This window comes from Lemur catta, chromosome 7 (genome assembly GCF_020740605.2).
Source record: "Lemur catta isolate mLemCat1 chromosome 7, mLemCat1.pri, whole genome shotgun sequence".
Taxonomy (NCBI): Eukaryota; Metazoa; Chordata; class Mammalia; order Primates; family Lemuridae; genus Lemur; species Lemur catta.
The window spans coordinates 28209864-28229071 of record NC_059134.1 but is presented as its reverse complement, the minus strand read 5'-3'; the positions used below and the strand labels follow the sequence as shown (position 1 = coordinate 28229071).

The following is a 19208-nucleotide window of genomic DNA, read 5'->3' as shown; positions in this document are numbered from 1 at the left end:
ACACACACTTTTCATAGCGGCACTAGGTCCTCAAAAATTATTGACTAAAAAATGAATAAATTGATCAGTGAGTGTTTAAAAATTGTTCTTGTTTTTATATCTATTTATCTAATTTCATATTTGTCATAAAATAATTTTCTAAGTTACTAGGTCTGAAATGTAGCACATAGCACATTTCCCCGTGGATTTATGGGAATGACAAGTCTTCATTCTGGGTTTCCCAGTCTTAAAATTTGCTGCTGAGTGTTCTTAATGGTTAACACTAATAATCCATTTTAAGAATGCCAAGCAGAATTTCAGTGGTAATAATCATAAGAGCTAGCATTTAATGAATGCTAGTACCAGACACTGAGCACCAGACACTATGCCCACCATCTTGCATGTATTATTTAATTTATTTCTCGTGAGCTCTAGGAGATAGGTTCTCTTATTTTCTCCTTCTTATCTTAAGGCACAAAGAAGTTAAACTATTGGCTAGCAAGTGAATAAGCCCTGCCTAGAACCCAGATCTCTCTCTCTCCCTCTCTCTCAGTTTAAGATCTTATTCATTATGCTATACTCATTTCAACTATAAGACAAAATATACATTTACAGAACATACTGGCCTGTGCATATGAAGTACAGTATATGCTGTATAGACTCAGCTTCAGAAGACTTTCAGTCTAATTATTTAATAGAACTATGGCCTTGGGCCAAGCCATTTACACTCATTTGCCTAAGCTACATTGTGACCCATGGTTCGTGCCCATTTATTAGGATGAATGTAATCCTGTCCTATAAACCTCAATGATATATTAGCTGAACCTTTGAGTTCTTCAATTTGGATCACCAGTTTGGCTAATCCTAGGAACTATACCTTTTAAGAGCATTGCCAAATCCCATTACCAATGATATCTGCTAGTCTAAAGTCATTATTAATTAATTCTGGAAAATATGCAAGAAATTTTTATCAAGATACTGTAGGAAAACAATGAATCGATACTGAGTATCTTTTAAGGGCATCATAATTTTAATGTATGGTGAGTTTCAATATTACATTCTTACTTAATCCTATACCAAATAAGAAGTTCCAGATGAATTTCCAGGTGTTATCTAAGGAAAGCCTAAGAAAACTTTCTGAAGTGTTTTTTACTTTTTTTACCACATTAGGTGTTTCACATACAGTATACAACATTGATTGAACATTATTATTACTGTATAGTTTTCATCATTGATTACAATTTCTCTGGAAGAGTTAAGTTCCAGAATTTAGGTAATCAGTTAATTTCGAAATAGAAAATGGTAAATCATAGATGACATCAGTCATTTTCAGTTTTCTCTAACCAATTTTTCTTTTCTGAGAATCAACTACTAACAATCAAGGAGCCTGCAGCCTCTTACCCTGCCACTTTCCCAGGCAAAACTAATTCCTGGCCTAGAAGCTGGTGAATAATAAAATGTCCAGAGTATTAATAGGACATTTAAAAAGATTTTATAAAAGGAAGGAGCTGGAATCAGAACAAAGTGGAACAAATTTCGATAATTGATACTCGACTGCCACAAATAGGAATTGAATATTGGAGTGCAATGCTTTGGAAATCCACAGGACCCTCAGCTCTTCTGAAAGGGCTAAGATTGAATCTTACAGATCAAATGAATCTTTCTAGAAATCTCGAGTATAAGAGAAATTTTAATTACTATTAATGTAGCATAAAATTAGCACTATCTCTGCCTAGATTAATTCTTTCTTAAATGCATTGTTGTATAAGATCCAGGAAATTGCCTGCCTAGGGAGGCAGGACCTGAACAGTGCTGGAGAGGCTGCGTAGCCATGCAGAGCCAGGGGTCGTGATTCCGTCATAAAAAAACTGGAGAGACAGCGCAATTGATGCCACACTGGAGGACTGATTACCCCTGTCTGTTTCATAGATGTTGATGGAAGACCCCAGCTGTCTTTCCATTTCCCTCCTGGCTTGCTTAAATCTCTTTATCTAAGTGTCACTACTCATCCCCTAGAAAAATAGACAAGATACAGCAAAATTAAGAAACATGGGAAATCACAAATATTCCAGGAACTTTAGAAAGTTCTTTTTTATGGCTGAGTAGTACTCCATGGGGGGTGTGTGTGTGTGTGTGTGTGTGTGTGTGTGTGTGTACATATATGTATACATATCACATTTTCTTTATCCACTTATGAATAGATGGGTATTTAGGTTGGTTCCACATCTTTTCAATTGTGAGTTGTGCTGTGATAAGCATTTGAGTGCAAGTGTCTTTTTGATACAATGACTTACTTTCTTTTGCATAAATACCCAGTAGTGGATTGCTGGATTGAATGGTATGTCTACATTTATTTCTTTGAGAAATCACCCTACTGTTTTCCATAGAAGTTGTACTAATTTGCAGTCCCACCTGCAGTGTATAAGCATTCATTTCTTTTCTGTATCCATTTCTCTCTGCATTCATACCAGCATCTATTGTCTTTTGACTTTTGAATATTGGCCATTCTCACAGGCATGAGGTGGCATCTCATTTGAAATAATGTCTTTTTCAACAACTTGGATGGTACTGGAGACCACTGTCCTAAGTGAGTATCTCAGGAATGGAAAAACAAACACCACAAATAATCACTAATAATTGGGAGCTAAACAATCGGCACACACAGGCACAAAGAACTATAAAGGTCATCAAAAACCAAGAAGGGGGGAGGGTAGGAGGAGGATGAAGGGTAAAAACTTACCTATTGGGTACAATGAATACTATTATGGTGACGGGTGCGCTAAAAGCCCCAACTTAAGCATTGTACAAGATATCCAAGTAAAAAAATCATTGGTACCTTCATAATATTTGAAGTCTAAAAAGAAAGTTTTTTTCTTAAAATTATCAACTTCCTTTTTGAAAAGATACTTGGGAAGCTCTTTCAGACCATTTTAAATGCCAGTCTCCAGAACCACCTATAGATATTAAGCACATCACTATTGGGAGGCAATTCCCCACTGGTCTTCTGCATGTCTGCAGATCATACAAGTAGAGACATCAGCTATCCTTTGTTCTGAACCATCTTCCAAAGGGCATGCATATAGCAAACAGCCTTAGAAAAATGTCTCCTTCCAAAGCAAAGGACAGGCATGATTACTGCTCATCATAGAAGGTATGGGTTCCTTAGCTCCAGGTTCCTCTCCTGAAATGCAACCTCCTATGTGTGCCGACATTCACCTGGTCCCATCTGCATTATCTCCATGGGACATGAGCAAGGGGAACTGATGCCAATATGCTGATGCTCATGCTACTTGCTGTGCCATGACTGTGAAGTCCTTCATCTCTAGCCCAGAAGTTTCATGTCTTCTACCAGCATCTGCAAAATGACAGGCTAATTTGCCAGGTTTGCAAACAGGGTAAAATCACAGATGTTTCACACTTCTTGATGATAGCATAAGGGCTGATACACAAAAGTAGCTTAATAAATGTTAGTGTTCTCACTTAGGCACTGGTCTCTGCTATTTCTAGGGCCCACTTCCTAACCAGTCTCCCAATGTAGTCCTTTTCTCTCCTTCCTAGTCTGCAGTCTGGTCCTTTTGGTCTTTCATGCTGAGGAAGGCATCTTCTTCTTTAATCCCTAAAATTTCCTCCACTCTGAAGGATTCCTTGGCCGCAAGTAGATTTCTCAGGCTTTACCTATTAGAATTCCTAACATCATGTTTAGTACTATCCTTATCTGGTTCCTGAAGAATCTTTCTTCTGGTTTTCAGATCCTCTGCTCTCCATGTGACCCGTTCTTCTGACCCTGATCCAAGGGGAATTTTTCTCTTAGCCGTTCCACTGGCACCCCTCAGCACCATGACATCAGCATTCCCATCTGGGACACAGAGGCTGTTCTCCCCAAGGCTACAGCTCACATGAAACACTCTCCCTTCTATCTCTTCTTTCTCTCTCATTTGTATTATATATTTACCAATGTCTTTCTCACTACCCTGTAAGACTTTTGGAGAGCAAGATAGATGTCATATTCCTTTTTATATAGCCTTACTTATTGACTAATGCTTTTATTAATAATAGGAAGTCACTAATTAAAATGAATTATAATTATACAAATAAAATTACAATAGTACAGGCATATACAATCATTAATGCTTTGCTTTTCACCCTTTCAACAGGGAAAGAGGAGAGTCTTTTGGTCACATGTGCCACTTCCTCTCCCTTGCCCCCTTTGTTGCTGTTTTGAACACCCCATTGCTTATGGCTACTTTGGTAAGAGCTAGTAAAGATGATGTAACGACCTATGACTATGTGCTATGCTGAAGAAGATGCAGAGGCGGGAGTGGAGTTACCAGATGAAGGAGTCTCAGAGATCTAAGTGACACTGGAGGAAGCATGTTGGTCATTGGAGAAAAGGAACTGATCGTGGTTATCTAGGACTCCCCCATGGAAGAGCTTCAAAACACAGCATGAGTGGGCATGCACACAGCAGGGCAGAATTCAAAGAATGGGGAAGGCTCTAGAGTCCTGCTAATATCTGTAGGACAAATACAATAGGGATGGAGTGACTACAGAAACAGGAAAGCCTTATTTTAGTCTTGCTTTTAGAAAGTTGCACTCGAATGTTTATAGCAGCACAATTCACAATTGCAAAGATGTGGAAACAACTCAAGTGCCCATCAATCCATGAGTGGATTAAGAAAATGTGCTATATGTATACCATGGAGTTCTACTCAGCTATAAGAAACAATGGTGATATATCACCTCTAGTATTTTCCTGGATAGAGCTGGCACCCATTCTACTTAGTGAAGTATCCCAAGAGTGGAAAAATAAGCACCATATGTACTCACCATCAAATTGGTTTTAATTGATCAACACCTAAGAGCACATATAGGAATAACATTTATCGGGTGTTGGCCAGATGTGGGGGGAGGAGGGGATGGGTGTATACATACATAATGAATGTGATGCACAGCATCTAGGGGATGGACACACTTGAAGCTCTGATTCAGGGGTGGGGGGCAAGGACAATATACATAATCTAAACTTTTGTACCCCCATAATATGCTGAAATTAAAAAAAAATGAAAATTTCTCTAGGGGGCTGCTCTTGAGGCAGGCAGATAAATGACATTGGAATGGGAGGGGCTCTTAGTAAACCCTAGTGCCTTATTCTATCCTCCACTCTGCTTTCACTCTGACCCCACGTTTAGCCCTCAAAAAGAAAGGTTTCCCCAGGCCTACCAAGTCCAAAACTGCTCTCCTGCACTTTCTCTCTGAGACAGCTCCAGTCTGCAGGAGAGCAGAAATAAGGCCTTGGGAGAACAGCTGTTCCTTTCACTGCGCTCCTTGCCACATGTTGGAGATGAAGACACAGGGCGTGCACAGCATCTTCATTTTATTTTCTGATGTGCCTGGCACAAATGCCAAAGACAGCTACAAGTAATTGCTCTCCAAGCTCCAGTGAACTAGAACATCTTCATTTAAGTCATGCATAGCCTGGAATTTTTTTTTAAGGAGAGAAAGATGACTTTATGCGGTAGTTGCTAAGCAGCCAGGCTCTCAGGGAGCTCAAACACACATGCAGCTTTGCAGAAGCTCAGCAGCAAGCCATTCTGTCCTCTTTAAAAAGCTCTCCTTACACAACTCTTTCGATTTTCACTGCATCCAAAAATACAAGCTTCTCCTGTTGTTGGTTTTTAAGCACCTCACCACTCCTACCACCCTTAACTAGTGGTAAACCAGGAGATGATTGTGTTAACCTAATATCCTACTTCATGGAGGGCCTTGAAACAGCCTAATCTTTGGGCAGAGCTCCAGTGAAAATACTGGAAGAAATGAGATTTCATAGCTTTTCATTTATTGCTTTACATGGATCTGGGAAAAAAAATTTGGAAAATACAGAGAAGCAGAAGGCAATAAGTACAAATTATAAAAATACCATGGTTCAGAACAATCAATGGTCTTTTGGTGCTCTTTCCTTCTGTAATAATATACAGCAAAATTACAATCATTACATGGATTTAACACAACGTGGACAAAATAGTAGGCATTTACACTTAATAAATAATTTTAATGAATGGATGAGCACATTTCATGTGAATTTTTTCAATGAATATTGCAGTTTGAATATTTTCACATTGTTAAAGATTTTTTTAATGCTTGATCAGTATTTCTTCACATAAATGTATTATAAATATTTTGTCTATTTCTGTCTATTCTACTATTTTAGGTATTTATTTTTTCCTAATTTTTTGCTAGTTTAGACAATGCTGTTATGAAAAGCCTTTACATAATTTAATTTAATAATCTATTTTAATTTCCTTGACTTCCATAATTTATTTTTCAGTTTTCCTTAGGATAGGTTCCTAGAAATAGAATTATTTGACCAAAAGTTATGAATTCTGCTAAATTTCTTAATAGCTGTTGTCAAAATGCTTTCAAAAACATTGGTAATAATTTATATTTCCATCACAGATTATGCTAATTCCTGTCTCACTACACCTTTATTAGCATAGTTTATTGTCATTTTTCTGTCAATTTTCTTGACATTTTATTCTATAAAGATATAATTTGTTGTTAAATATACACATTATTTCCATCTAATATTAAATATTTTTTTCACATTTAGTGGTCATTTAGATTTATTCTTCTGTAAATTGTGAATTAATGGCCTTTGTTGATTTTTTTTTCCCCCGTGGGAGGGGACTACACAAAGGCATGAACACCAGGAGGCTGAGGTCATGGAGCTACTTTCCATTCTGTGTCCCTCAGTCCCACCTATTCCTGAGTATGAAAGTACTGAAGTTATTAATAAAAAGGCCACGAGAAAGGATTTCTTTTCAGAGCGGTATCAAGGTGCTTGTTCTCCTCATTCCACTCCCCATGTGGAAGGACAGGGACAGAAAGGGTTCCCCTCAACTTCAGCCAAGTGAGAGCAAGGGCTCCTTGAACACCACTCAGAGAGCTTGGTGTGTGTCCCCTCAAGTTATGAGGAGCTGAGCCTAGAAGCTGCCTGAGGTGACAGAGGAGAGAGGCCCACCCTCAGCTCGACCACGTTACTCCCCTCTCAGGAGGGACAGAGTATCTCACAGGTCAGATTAGGCCACGTGGAAATGTCCTGACTCCCGCACAGGTGACTGCTTAGATGAGTGACATGCAGCCACTGGGAGGGCCCACTGCCAGATGCACAGTGCCTAAGAGAGGACTCAGAAATAGCTGGCAGAAGCAAACCATGGCACATGTCAGGAACTACCCTCTGAGGGCTCCAAATCGTGGTCCTTCCAAAACCTATGAGAGCTCCTCACAAGAGAAAGAATCAGCCTTAGAAACAAAGACTCACCAGCACACCCAGAGGGCACCATCTTGTAATCATCTCTATGCCAGTCGGCAAGACCTTTCCTGTCCCTGGCTGTCCTCCATCCCTCTCTTCAAGGAACCAAAGCATGTAGTAAATCCAACAGAGGAGCAACATCCTCAACAGCCTAGAAGCCTATGGCATCCTCTGCCCTCAATACCATAGCTTTCTGGTCCTAGTCAAGGGAGAAGGGAAGATAAAACTTCAAATGAAACATAAAGTTTTAATTTTACACTACACTGGACACTATAATCACTAAAATGATTCTCATTATTAGAGTGACCACAATGTACTTTTAAAAATCTCAGTGTAACTGGAAACTTTAAAATTTTCCCACGTTTTCATCCAAGGATAGAAAAGAAACAGTCTGCAAAGCCAGGGTCAAGGGTCTGCAGAGAGAGAAAATAAGGTGATTTTCTGCCTAAACTCTATCAACAAATTAAACCATCTGCAAATAATGGTACATGTGTCTCCCCATTTTATATAAATTTCTGCATTGTATTTTATGTGTTGCTAAAAATCATAAACACAAATTATCAATGGTGATATAGACTGAGTAGGTATCATACTTAATTTTTAACTAGACTTTGTTAAACTAGACTTTGAGAATGATGTTGGCTTTGTATTTAGAAAGATGTCTTTTGTGGGTTAAGTAAATGAAATGCTATTCCCAGTTTTATAAAAATTAGGTCAAGAATGGGTATCTATTTTGGTAACGGCCATCACTTAAAGATATTTCAACACCCAAAATAGCAACTCTTTCCAATGTTTAAATACTCTAGTTGATGCATAACTTAAACTTTATGTAATAAATTCTGTCTATACGTTTATTTCTTGCCTGAAATTAAAGTGTAAAACATTGTCAGCTCTTACCCATTTTTAAGGCCCATAAAAACTAATAAATTGACTAATAGGATTATTAAACATTGGAGTTGTATTATATATATATTAAATTTTCAGAAAAGGAAAAGTGACATATTTTTGAAGAATTCTGTAATCATAATAATAGCAACTAACATTTTTAGCACTTGTAAACATTTAGGCAAGAATAAGGTAATCACTAGAGACCAATATATGTTCGCTAAGAATAACACATGTCAAATTAACCAACCTAATTTTCTTTTTTTGATAAGGTTGTTAAATGAAGGGAATTTGGTAGACTGGGTGAACGAGGATTTCACGAATTTATCTACTAGGTAAAGCCTCTCATGATGTTTTTCTAGGTAAGATGGTGAAATATGTACGGTAGCATAGATTTGCAGCTATTTGAAATTAAAGAAATTATCATAAGAAGATCTTTTCTTTTTTTTCTTTCTTTTTCTTATACTGCAATGTGAAGTCACAGAAGAGGATCTTAATCCTTCCCACTGAAGATTTATGTCAGTTATGGGGATGAAAGTATAGGAGGCATTTGTGCCAAACTTCAAAATGTCACAAAGCTGGAAAAGAGAAGAAATCAAATGGCCAAAAATTGTTTAAAAATCAAAATTTTAAATAATCTTAGGAGCTTGAAACATAAGGTAGGAATCTCAAAAAACAAACCATAAGATAATAAGTGAGGTCTTACATAAATCTATCACCCAGTATAGGGTGAGGAGACTGGCTTGGCAGCTGTTCACATCAACACCATGAACAGCAAACATTTCCTAAATGTCCTAAAGCATGAGACTTCTGGTCAATATAGAATGGCCTCATGTGGGTGTCTGGGGTTGTTTCCCAGGAAGCAGACAGTAAAGTAGAGGTAAGAGGACAGGTTGTTTCCCAGCAGTGCCCTGGGAATCAACACCCCTGAGAGGGTAGGAAGGAATCAGAAGCAGGAAAAGGCCGAAGTGAAGCTGTGAAGCAGGCTCAGTGGCTGCCTTGACCAAAGTCATCGTGAGCCTCAGGACAAAATGGCTCTGAAACAATGCCCCGAGTTGGACCAAGGTGGCCCAGCCTTTATACTTTTGCATTAATCAGTCACTGGATGCAGGCTGGCCAGGGAAAGAAAGGGCCATGACCTTGGAGGAGGTGGCTTTCTGCAGCTGAGGCAATCCCCGAAGGGGCTGACAGCTGAGGACCGTCTACAGACACCACTGCTGGCAGCTGGGTCAACAAATCCTTCAGCAAAAGGGTTTCTGGGGCATGCATCACAGTGTCCACCACAGTGGGAAACCCCAGCGCCTGCTCCAAACCCATAGAAATGCTGGGGAGAATATATTTTTCAAGATGTTTTTAATACACAGTTATACATAAAAAAGCAAGAGAGGATGCCAAAAGCGAAGAATGAACTGACAGGCAAAGCACAAGAACCACATATATGCATGAGCAGAATATGATTTCAAGTTCATTGAGGAGGAAATTAAGCCTTTAGGCTCTGTTCCCAGCCATCCACCAGAAATGAAAATCCCAAACTCATGCCACTTATGGGTGTGTGGTCCAAATTTTTACTAGTCTCAAGGTGAGACAACCCTATATTAACATAAAAATTGATATAAAATTGGTTCTATGTATAGAGCCTCTGCAGAGGAAAAATTCAAAAACACCCATGAGATGTTCCTATGCCCAACACAGCTGATACTCCCATGATAAACACCAGCTGAAGATGAGCTCACATGTCCAATGAGGATGTTACAAGGGAGAACTTTCAAATGCCAGAATCGACAGATCTTAGAACATTCTGAAGAGACTTAAAAATAAATGTTTAAAATAGTCACAGACATAAAGAAAGGAACAAGATCCTAAAAGCAAATAGATTAGGGAAAATCACAAATAGAAATTCTAGAAATTAAAAATACAGACATTGAAATTTTAAAAAAATATATTGAATTGCAAAATTTATATGCAGACATCACCTGGGATGCAGCCCAGAAAATTAAATTCATGGAAAATATGAAAGTGTCTGCTATGTTCAGGGAATCTTGTAAGATGCATAAAAACCCTCTTCGTTCTTTAAATATTTATTGAATACCTACTATGTGCCAGGTATTTTGCTAGACATTGGTAATACAATAATGACCAAGAAAGAGTAACATTTATTTACTCAGAAGATTTATATTGGCTTCTCCAAAACACATGGTTCATACTTTTCTAATCCATGGCACCTACAAAATTAAGTGAATAAATTAAATGATAAAGGTAAGAAGAGCTATGAGGTAGTCTTGGGCTATGTCAAGATGATGAGGAAAAATTGGTCCCACTATGCTTTTAATTAGTTAACTATATCTGGAATAATGTTATCCTTTCCAGATACCACAATTTAACATTGTATGTTGACAAATTACAGAGAGTCCGGACTCAGAAAACAAAGATATAGAATAGTCTGGAACATATGTCATTTCAAAAATAGTTGATGGGTGCTCCACCCAGGAAAGAAGAAAATAAATAGGTGCAAAACCCTCCAGTACTTTCCAACCCTAAAATATTATGATTCAGGTCAGGGCTTCTATGTCAGAGATTAACTGTTCACTTCTTTCTTCCCCCAGCAACACAGACTATAGTTTCCAGTTTTCCCTCTGGTTAAATGAGGTCATATGACTGAGTTCTAGCCAAAGGAATGGGACAAAAGTGCTATGTGCCACATCTACGCCTGGGTCTTAACAGCCTCACACAGGCATCTATAGTCTTTCACTATCTGCTGACTTGGTGCAGGAGACATTGACCTTGGAAACCAGTGCCGAAGAGGATAGAGCTACAAGCTAGAAAGAGCCTTGGTTCCCGAGTCACTGCATGGAAAAAAGCTTCCATCAGTTAGGTATAGTTATTTTGGACTTTACATGATCAAGAAATACACTTTTATCCTATCTGAGTGATTACACATTTTCCTTTTTCTTTTTTTTATAATAGCTAACATTACCTTAATTAATACAAGTTTCTTTAAACAGGGTCCCCCATCCAATTTTCATTCTGGGTTCCTGCCTAATAAATCTAATTATCTCTATTTACTACAATTCTATTGTCCCTGGGGAGGCACTCTTGCAGGAAGAAAAGCTTTGTCCCTACCTAGAATTCTTTTTGTCATAGAAGTTGGTACATCATCTTGTCACTGATCCAACTTCTTTCAAGAAGAGACCATTTCTTATTTATTCTTCTTCACCAGAAATTAATTCAAGTGTTTTCCCATTGACCACACTGAGTTACTTGAAGGCTCTTTCATGATCATGTTTATATCCTCAAGAACTATCATAGCACTAGGTATACAGCAGGTGATAGTTGATTGAATCAATAAACAGTAGAGGAGAGTTACAAATGTGAAGCTATGCCTCTGATCTCTTTGGATCTTAATGAGAAAACCAGACAGAACAATACTTTACAAAAATAACACAGTGAGCTATAGATACAAACATGTGGAACATATTTCCATGTATGTTACATATATCTACGCACGTTTGTCTATAAAGGAAAACAATTTGATTTCAAATCAGTTATTTCTGTGTATAATGCTAACGGCTTCCTTATTCATTCTCTACAAGATCAAGGAAACCTGAACATGTAGCTATTTTTAAAGTGCACACAGGATTCCCTTGAGCAAATGGTCTCTCACTAAATTAGTAAATGAGTAATGGTAATGAGATTACTCTGGGAATAGCACATGTCAGAAAATCATAGTACTCAGGAACAAAAAACAAGCAACCAAGCCTTTCAGGAAATCTTAATCTTCTGCTACTGAACAAACACATCTGTCCAGCTCAAGGCCAAATATCTAATAGATCCCTGATTTTTATGAGCAGAAATAAAAAACTTAGGCAATGCTAAGGGTAATGCATTCTTACCTTTTCTGGGATCTGCACTGGAATGAGAAACAAGAGAATGAGAAGAAAATATGGCCCTCGTTATTTTCAGAGACAAAGAGAAAATGCCAGGGTTTGCTAAAAGGAAAACATCTAATTATGGTGCATCTCAACCAATGCTCTAGAAACCTAAACCCACCCCCCTTTGGATGGTTCGCCCTTCTCTTGCACAGATCACATCGTGCAGTAGCTAAGCATTTCCCATCTGTCTTCTCCTCCTCACATGAGATTCGTGAGGACAGGAATCATTGTCAGCTACACGTTTGGTCCCAGGGACTTGGCACTTGGCACAATCTGAGGCTTCAGTAGGTGTTCATTAAATGCTTGTCAGACAATCTTGGAATTTGCCTAAAAGTACCAAGCCAGTTGTGATGAATTCTCTCCTGGTTATAAGTAGACTTGGAGGAACAGAGCACAAAAAGAATCAACAGTCACACTCTCTTTTCTGACTAGGATGTAAGTCCCATGAAAACAGGAATGCTGTCCATCGTGTTCAGGGCTGTGTCGCCAGCATGCTCTCAATAAGTACTTGTTGAGTAAATGAATGACCAGGCTCATGTAATCCTTTGAGAAAGTTTCATTCAATAAATAGCCTTATCATAATGAATCCTTGAGATTATCACTTCCCTAATTCCCTCTGTATGTTCACAGCTTGGCAACTGGCTTCTTGCAACGTATTTGTTTGCTACTGATACTATAACAGATTCCCAAGAATTTGGCAGCTTAAGAGAACATTCACTTATCATCTCACAGCTCCATAAATCAGAAGACCTGGTAGGCTCAGAGTCTCTGCTCAGATTCTCCTGGGCTGAAATTAATGTCTGCCAGGCCCCGGAGAGAATTCACTTCCAGGCTCATTCAGGTAGTGGGCAGAATTCAGTTCCATATGGTTATAGGACTGAGGTTCTCATGTCCTTGCTGGTTGTTGACCAGGGTTCATGCTCAGCTCTGATGCCACCCACGTTCTGGGACTGGTGACCCCTTCATCTTTAAAGTCAGCAATGGCAGCTGAGTCCTTCTCATGTTCCAACCTCTTCCATCCCCCTTTCTGCCTCGTGTCTCCTATATTCTTCTGATTTGCTCTCCTGCTTTTGCTCTTCTGCTCTTAAGGGCTCATGCGGTTACGTCAGCCTATCTGGATGATAGGTAATCTCTCAATTTAAAGGTCAGCTGATTAATAACCTTAGTTCCATCTGCAAAATCTCTTCACAGCAGTACTGAGATTAGTGTTTGATCAAATAACCAGGGAATGGGAATTCAGGGAGATTTCTTTAGAACTCTGTCTACCACACAAATGAAACAGTACCCAAAATGATAGCCAGTCTTTATGTAACCTCAGCTCAGAAGTGACATCCATTACTTCTGCCATATTGTAATTGTTAGAAGCAAGTCAACGAACCCAGCCCACACTCAAGAAGAGGGGAGCACACATGGCCTTGAACTAGCTGTCAGGGATAATTGGGGACCACCTTGGAGGCTGCCTACCACAGAAAGGAAAAGTAATTACACCTTATTGTCTGGTTCAGCTATTAAAAATCATTTACATAATCATACTAATAAAAATACTGAACACTGATCTAAGCCAAATTATCATAACATTATACTGAGAGGAAAAGAATAGAATAGGATAGAATAGACTAGGATAGGTGTTTGATAAAAGAAGTAGGAAGAAAAAAGCTAAGCCATCCTAGTCAAGAGGAGAATCAATATAAAATACCTACAAGTGGTAAATCAAGAAGTAGCACGAAGTATGTTATTTAGAAACATGAAGATGAAATGTCAAATAATCAGGTAAAAAAGGTGGAAGTGCCTCTGGGATGGGGAACTGTCAGCATGGGGAGGGTGTTGCATATGAGGATGGCTGTCTTTTATAACCTTATAGAGTTCTTGGACTCTTTAAACCATATGTACTCTTTAAAGTCATATGCAAATGCATATGACTTTGATTAAAATAATGGGGAAAAAAAGCAACAAAAGAGAAGCATGCAGAGGCTTTCCACAGAAAATTATGAAATTATTGCATCCAGTGAAAACAATGTGATGCATCTCTAGCTGAAAGAGAAAAACCTTTTGGCCCAAGAAATACAAAATAGGATGCAGATAATGAAGGAGTACCAGAATCAATTCAGTGGGACCCCAGCTGTCTGTCCAGCTGCACCTTTACGTCAGCCAACCTTCCCCATCCTTGAGGCCACTCTTGTTTTCTCATCTGGCTCAGCTGCTTCCTGAGGCTTGGTTTTATTTCTAGCTATCAACCCAGCTTCTAGCCTTTGGAATCTTTTCAATGTTAATTTTACAGCTTTTGGTTATTTGAAAGACAGACCCTTAAGCGTTTTCCTAAGCCAAACTCATTTCCACCATAGGACTCTATCTTTGGTGTTCTTTCTTCTGCAGAGGATCACAATGGCTGGATCGATCCGTCTCTGGCTGCTTCGTCCTTGTTGTTCATGTCTCCTTCAAATGTTTCCTTCTCAGAGGCTCTCTCTTACCACCCAAACTAAATGTGCCCTCTTTTACAACCCCATCACTGTTAATCATATCACCTCATCTTGTTTCATTGCTACCATTTGGAAAAATGCAAAATTATCTTGTTCATTTATAAAAATAAATAGCTTTCTTTGTTTTATTAACTGTGGTATCCCTCAAGCCTATTTTACAAGTGTCTGGCATATATCAGTTACCCAACAATAATTGTTGAATGGAAAAATTGATTGGGTAGTGTATTAGTTCATTATTACTGTAACAGTTGCACAACAAATCACCCTAAAATTTGATGTCTTAAAATAACAAGCATTTCTTTCTTGCCCGAGGATCTATGGGCCAACTTGAGTTTGACTGATCTTGGATGAGCTTCGCTGGCTTGAGCTGGGCCTGGCTCCAGGGTGTGGGTTGCATTGAATTCCATATCATTTGTTTCCTGATGCTTCTCGGGCTAGAGGCTACTTGGGACATGTTCTTCTCACAAGAAGACCCCTGAAAAACAAGGAAGCAAGCAGAAGCATGTTGTGCCTCTTCGATCCTTGGCTAATACTGGCACGCTGTTACTTTTTTACACTTTCCACTGGTCAAAGCAATCACATAACAAAGCCTAACATCAATGAGGTGGTAGAGTATCCTCTGGCCACTATCATATATGATTATGGCACTAAATTAAAAACATCTACATAGTCAGAAATGTCCATATCATTGCAGCTAAATAAACATTAAGTTTATCAAAGAATATTAACACTATAAAGAATTTGGTCTTGTTCAAATTGTTCACTTCATTTTACAGATGAAAAAACAGACCCAGAGAAATGAGAATGTGAGAATACTACAGAGTTATATGGTAAAGGGGTGAACATGTAATCCTATTAAAGGGGAGTGAAGAATCTGGATCAATAATTCAATTTGATTTGACTGAATGAATAAAAGAATAAGTTCGACTGAGGGAAAGGAGCCAGTGGAGAAGAAGAAATTGAAGACACAAAAGAAAAAGCAAGGTCCTGGGAAAGGCAGTGGGGAGGAAATGAAATGCATTAGTGGAACATAGGATTTGGAAAGGAAGGATCCTGCTTGAAGGAAGGAAAAGATGGGTAGGCATGTAGATACACTAAGGAAGGAAAAATAGCAGTTGGAAGAGTTCAGGTCTGTGAGATAAAGAACAACCCTTAATTGACATAGTCCGCAATAAGCTGCCCAGTAACTCACATCCAGCTAAAACATGATTGGTGATGGGTTTCCAGATCCCAGAACTCCTGGCTAACTAGCTTAGCTGCTCCCCCTTAATGGTGCTGCAAGAAGGTTTTGGTGTCTTCAGAGCACCAAACTGTACTCCATACAAAGTCAGTGAGTGTTAATATCATTCCACTGGTATGACCTCAGTTTTCTCAGTGAAGTAGGTATGAGAGCCATTCATTTAAAGTAAACAAAGCAGGTCTAGTAGTGACAAATAAGGACTAATATCCAGAATCTACAAAGAATTCAAACAAATCATCAAGAATAAAACAAATAACCCCATTAAAAAGTGGGCAAAAGACATGAACAGAGGTTTTTCAGAAAAAGATCGACAAATGGCTAACAAACATATGAAGAAATGGTCAACATCAGCAAATTAAAACCACAATGAGGTACACCACATTACTCCTGCCACAATGGCCCTTATTTAAAAAGTCAAAAAACAATAATATATGCTGGCATGGATGCAGAGAGAAAAGAATGCTTATACACTGTTTGTGGGATTGCCAATTAGTACAACCTCTATGGAAAACAGTATGGAGATTTTTCAAAGAAATAAATGTAGACTTACCATTCAACCCAGCAATCCCACTACTGGGTATCTACCCAAATGGAAAGAAGTCATTTTATCAAAAAGACACCTGTACTTGAATGTTTATTATAGCACAACTCACAATTGCAAAGATGTGGAATCAACCTAAGTGCTCATCAATTCATGAGCGGATAAAGAAAATGTGTTATATGTATACCATGGGGTACTACTCAGCAATTAAAAGGAATGAAAGAATGTCATTGCAACCACTTGGATGAAACTGGAGACCATCATCCTAAGTGAAGTATCTCAGGAATGGAAAACCAAACACCACATGTACTCTCTAATAATTGGGAGCTAATTGATAGGCACAAAGAGATGTAAAAGTCATTGGAAATCAAGAATAGGGGAGGGGGAGGGGGAAGAAGGGGAGGGGTAAAAACCTACCTATCAGGTACAATGAACACTATTTGGTTGATGGGCACACAGAAAGCCCCAACTTAAGGATTATAAAAGGTATCCATGTAACAAAAACATTAGTACCTCCTAAAGATTTTGAAATTTAAAAAAAAAAAAAAAGAAAGAAAATAGAACAGGAAATCTCTCACAAAAAGAAAAAAAAAGTGAAGGGAACAAGGGTTGTGTAGGTGGCTGATAATGAAGGTTTGGAATAGTAATTAAGGGAAACGGGAAAGAGGTGACAAAAGGCCCCTGAAGAACTGGCCCCCAATGATTGAGGGCCAGCTGTACTGACATTAGACTATGAATCAGAGGAAGCAGTGTCCATCCACATGGTCAATGATTTCCTCTAGCATTCCTCCCTTCAACCATTTATGGAGTGCTTCCTGCGTACGACAGCCGGGTACAGTTCCTAGCTCCAAGCAGACTGTGATCTAATCATTAAATACCTAGAATGAGTTAATGACTAGAGAAAGGACTGTATTATTAATATAATTCAGAAGTTAAAGCTAAAAACTGGAACATGGATTCATGCAAATGTAACCTTTCTATCTCATCTGCCTGTATCAAATGTCACTGTCATTTAATTTTCTAATAAATTGCAGACATACACAGTGTTTAAATGCAAAGCTTAATGAAGTCAATAAAATATGGGCATAAAACAGCAGAATATAAATTCCATTCCTGTACTTTAGTACCTAAATGAGTGAGAAATGTCACTTACCTTGAGACAATATTTTCACAAAAGCACTTAGAAGAGTTTCAGCTCCAATATTCTAAAAGAATCACTGCTGGGCACTATTGTTTATGATTATGACAATAAATTAAAAACACATATACAGATAGAAACCTCCATATCATTGCTGCTGATTACATATTAGGTGTGAGTATCACAGAATGAGAAAACTGAAAAGAACTTAGCTCTAGTCCAACTTCCTCGTCTACATACAAAAAAAAAAAGATCTGAAGAACTGAGATAAATTTATTTTGCAAAGAGCATGCAACACATTAGTGGCAGAGCAGAAATAAATCCCAGATCTCTGGGTTTCCACTCCAGACCCTTCCACTGCAACAGTCTGTCTCCTGTTCTTGGCCATCTTAACATGTAGGGTTCCCAGGTGGCTACAACAAGCAGCTCTGAACAGAGATCACTATGAATATACTTACACTTTCTCCCAACTATTTTTTTTAAATCAACTAGAATTAGTGCTAGATTTCTATGAATATACTTTCTTTGGCCCATTCTTTTGAAATAATAATGAATTTTATCAAGTTATTTACCCTTTTATCCCACATATCTTATCATTTTCTTCTGGATATATTTCTCTTCTCTGCAGAGAACTTCTTCCAAGGATGTTTACAAAGAGGATCTTTGTGTAGTAAACCTAAGGTCATGCATGCCTGAGGATATCTTTACTACATCCTAACATGCATAATAGCTTACATGGATATATTTAAAATATAGCATTACTCCATTGTCTTGCATCCACTGTTGGATGTTGCTGTTGAGAAGTCTGATGTCAGTATGATTTTTACTTCTTTGTAAGTGATATGCTCCTTCCCAGTGGAAACTAGAATTTTCTGTTTTCCTTTTATGTACTTAATTTCCATAATGTTTTATGTGTTGTATTTTTTTTCCTTATCTAACCTGTTTGGCACCCAATGAGTCCTCTCAACCTGAAATGCAAGCAAATTCTTAATTATTTTTTTTCAAATATTTATTTCCCTCCAGTTATGTGTTTTCTTTGTAGGGGTACCTATGATTTGCTTGGTGTCACTTCCATTCTATCTTCCATATCTCTTATTTTTTTTCTTTTATATTTCTAATATGTTTATGACATCTTGATGCATTTTGAAGGAGTTCCGTAGCCTGAACTAATTGTTCAGCTATATTGTCAAATATTTTTTAAAAATATGGAACACTTTATGAATATGCATGTCATCCTTGCACAAGGACCATGCTAATCTTCTCTGTATCATTCCAATTTTAGCATATGTGCTGTCGAAGTGAGTACACCATTTACTGAGTTTTTATTTCAATAATTATATTTTTCTTACCCAATTTTTTCCAGTTGGTTCTGCTTTATATCTGCCTATTTTTTATTCACTCAACAATATTCTTCTATATCTCTTTGAAGATATAAATTGTTAGTTATTAAATGCTTGACTGAATTCATGCTGAGGCCATGAATTCAGTTGTATATGGTATAGGTTATTCACTTTGTAGTCTTTTATTATTATTAATATTGTGATAAAACACTTAACATGAGATCTACTCTCTTAACAAATTTTCGAGCATACCATACACTACTGTTGACTACAGGAACAATGCTGTACAGCAGATCTTCAAAACTTACTCATCTTGCACAACTGAAACATCTTACTAGTTGATCAGTAACTCCCCATTTCTCACTCCTGC

General features: G+C 38.0%; 1 non-coding gene across 1 annotated transcript; it reads right to left on the bottom strand.

Annotated features, from left to right (window-relative positions):
* Positions 1 to 18697: 18697 nt before the first annotated feature.
* Positions 18698 to 18804, bottom strand: LOC123643048. The gene has a single exon (XR_006736624.1). It is a non-coding gene; the product is annotated as a U6 spliceosomal RNA (small nuclear RNA).
* Between the last annotated feature and the right edge of the window lie 404 nt (positions 18805 to 19208).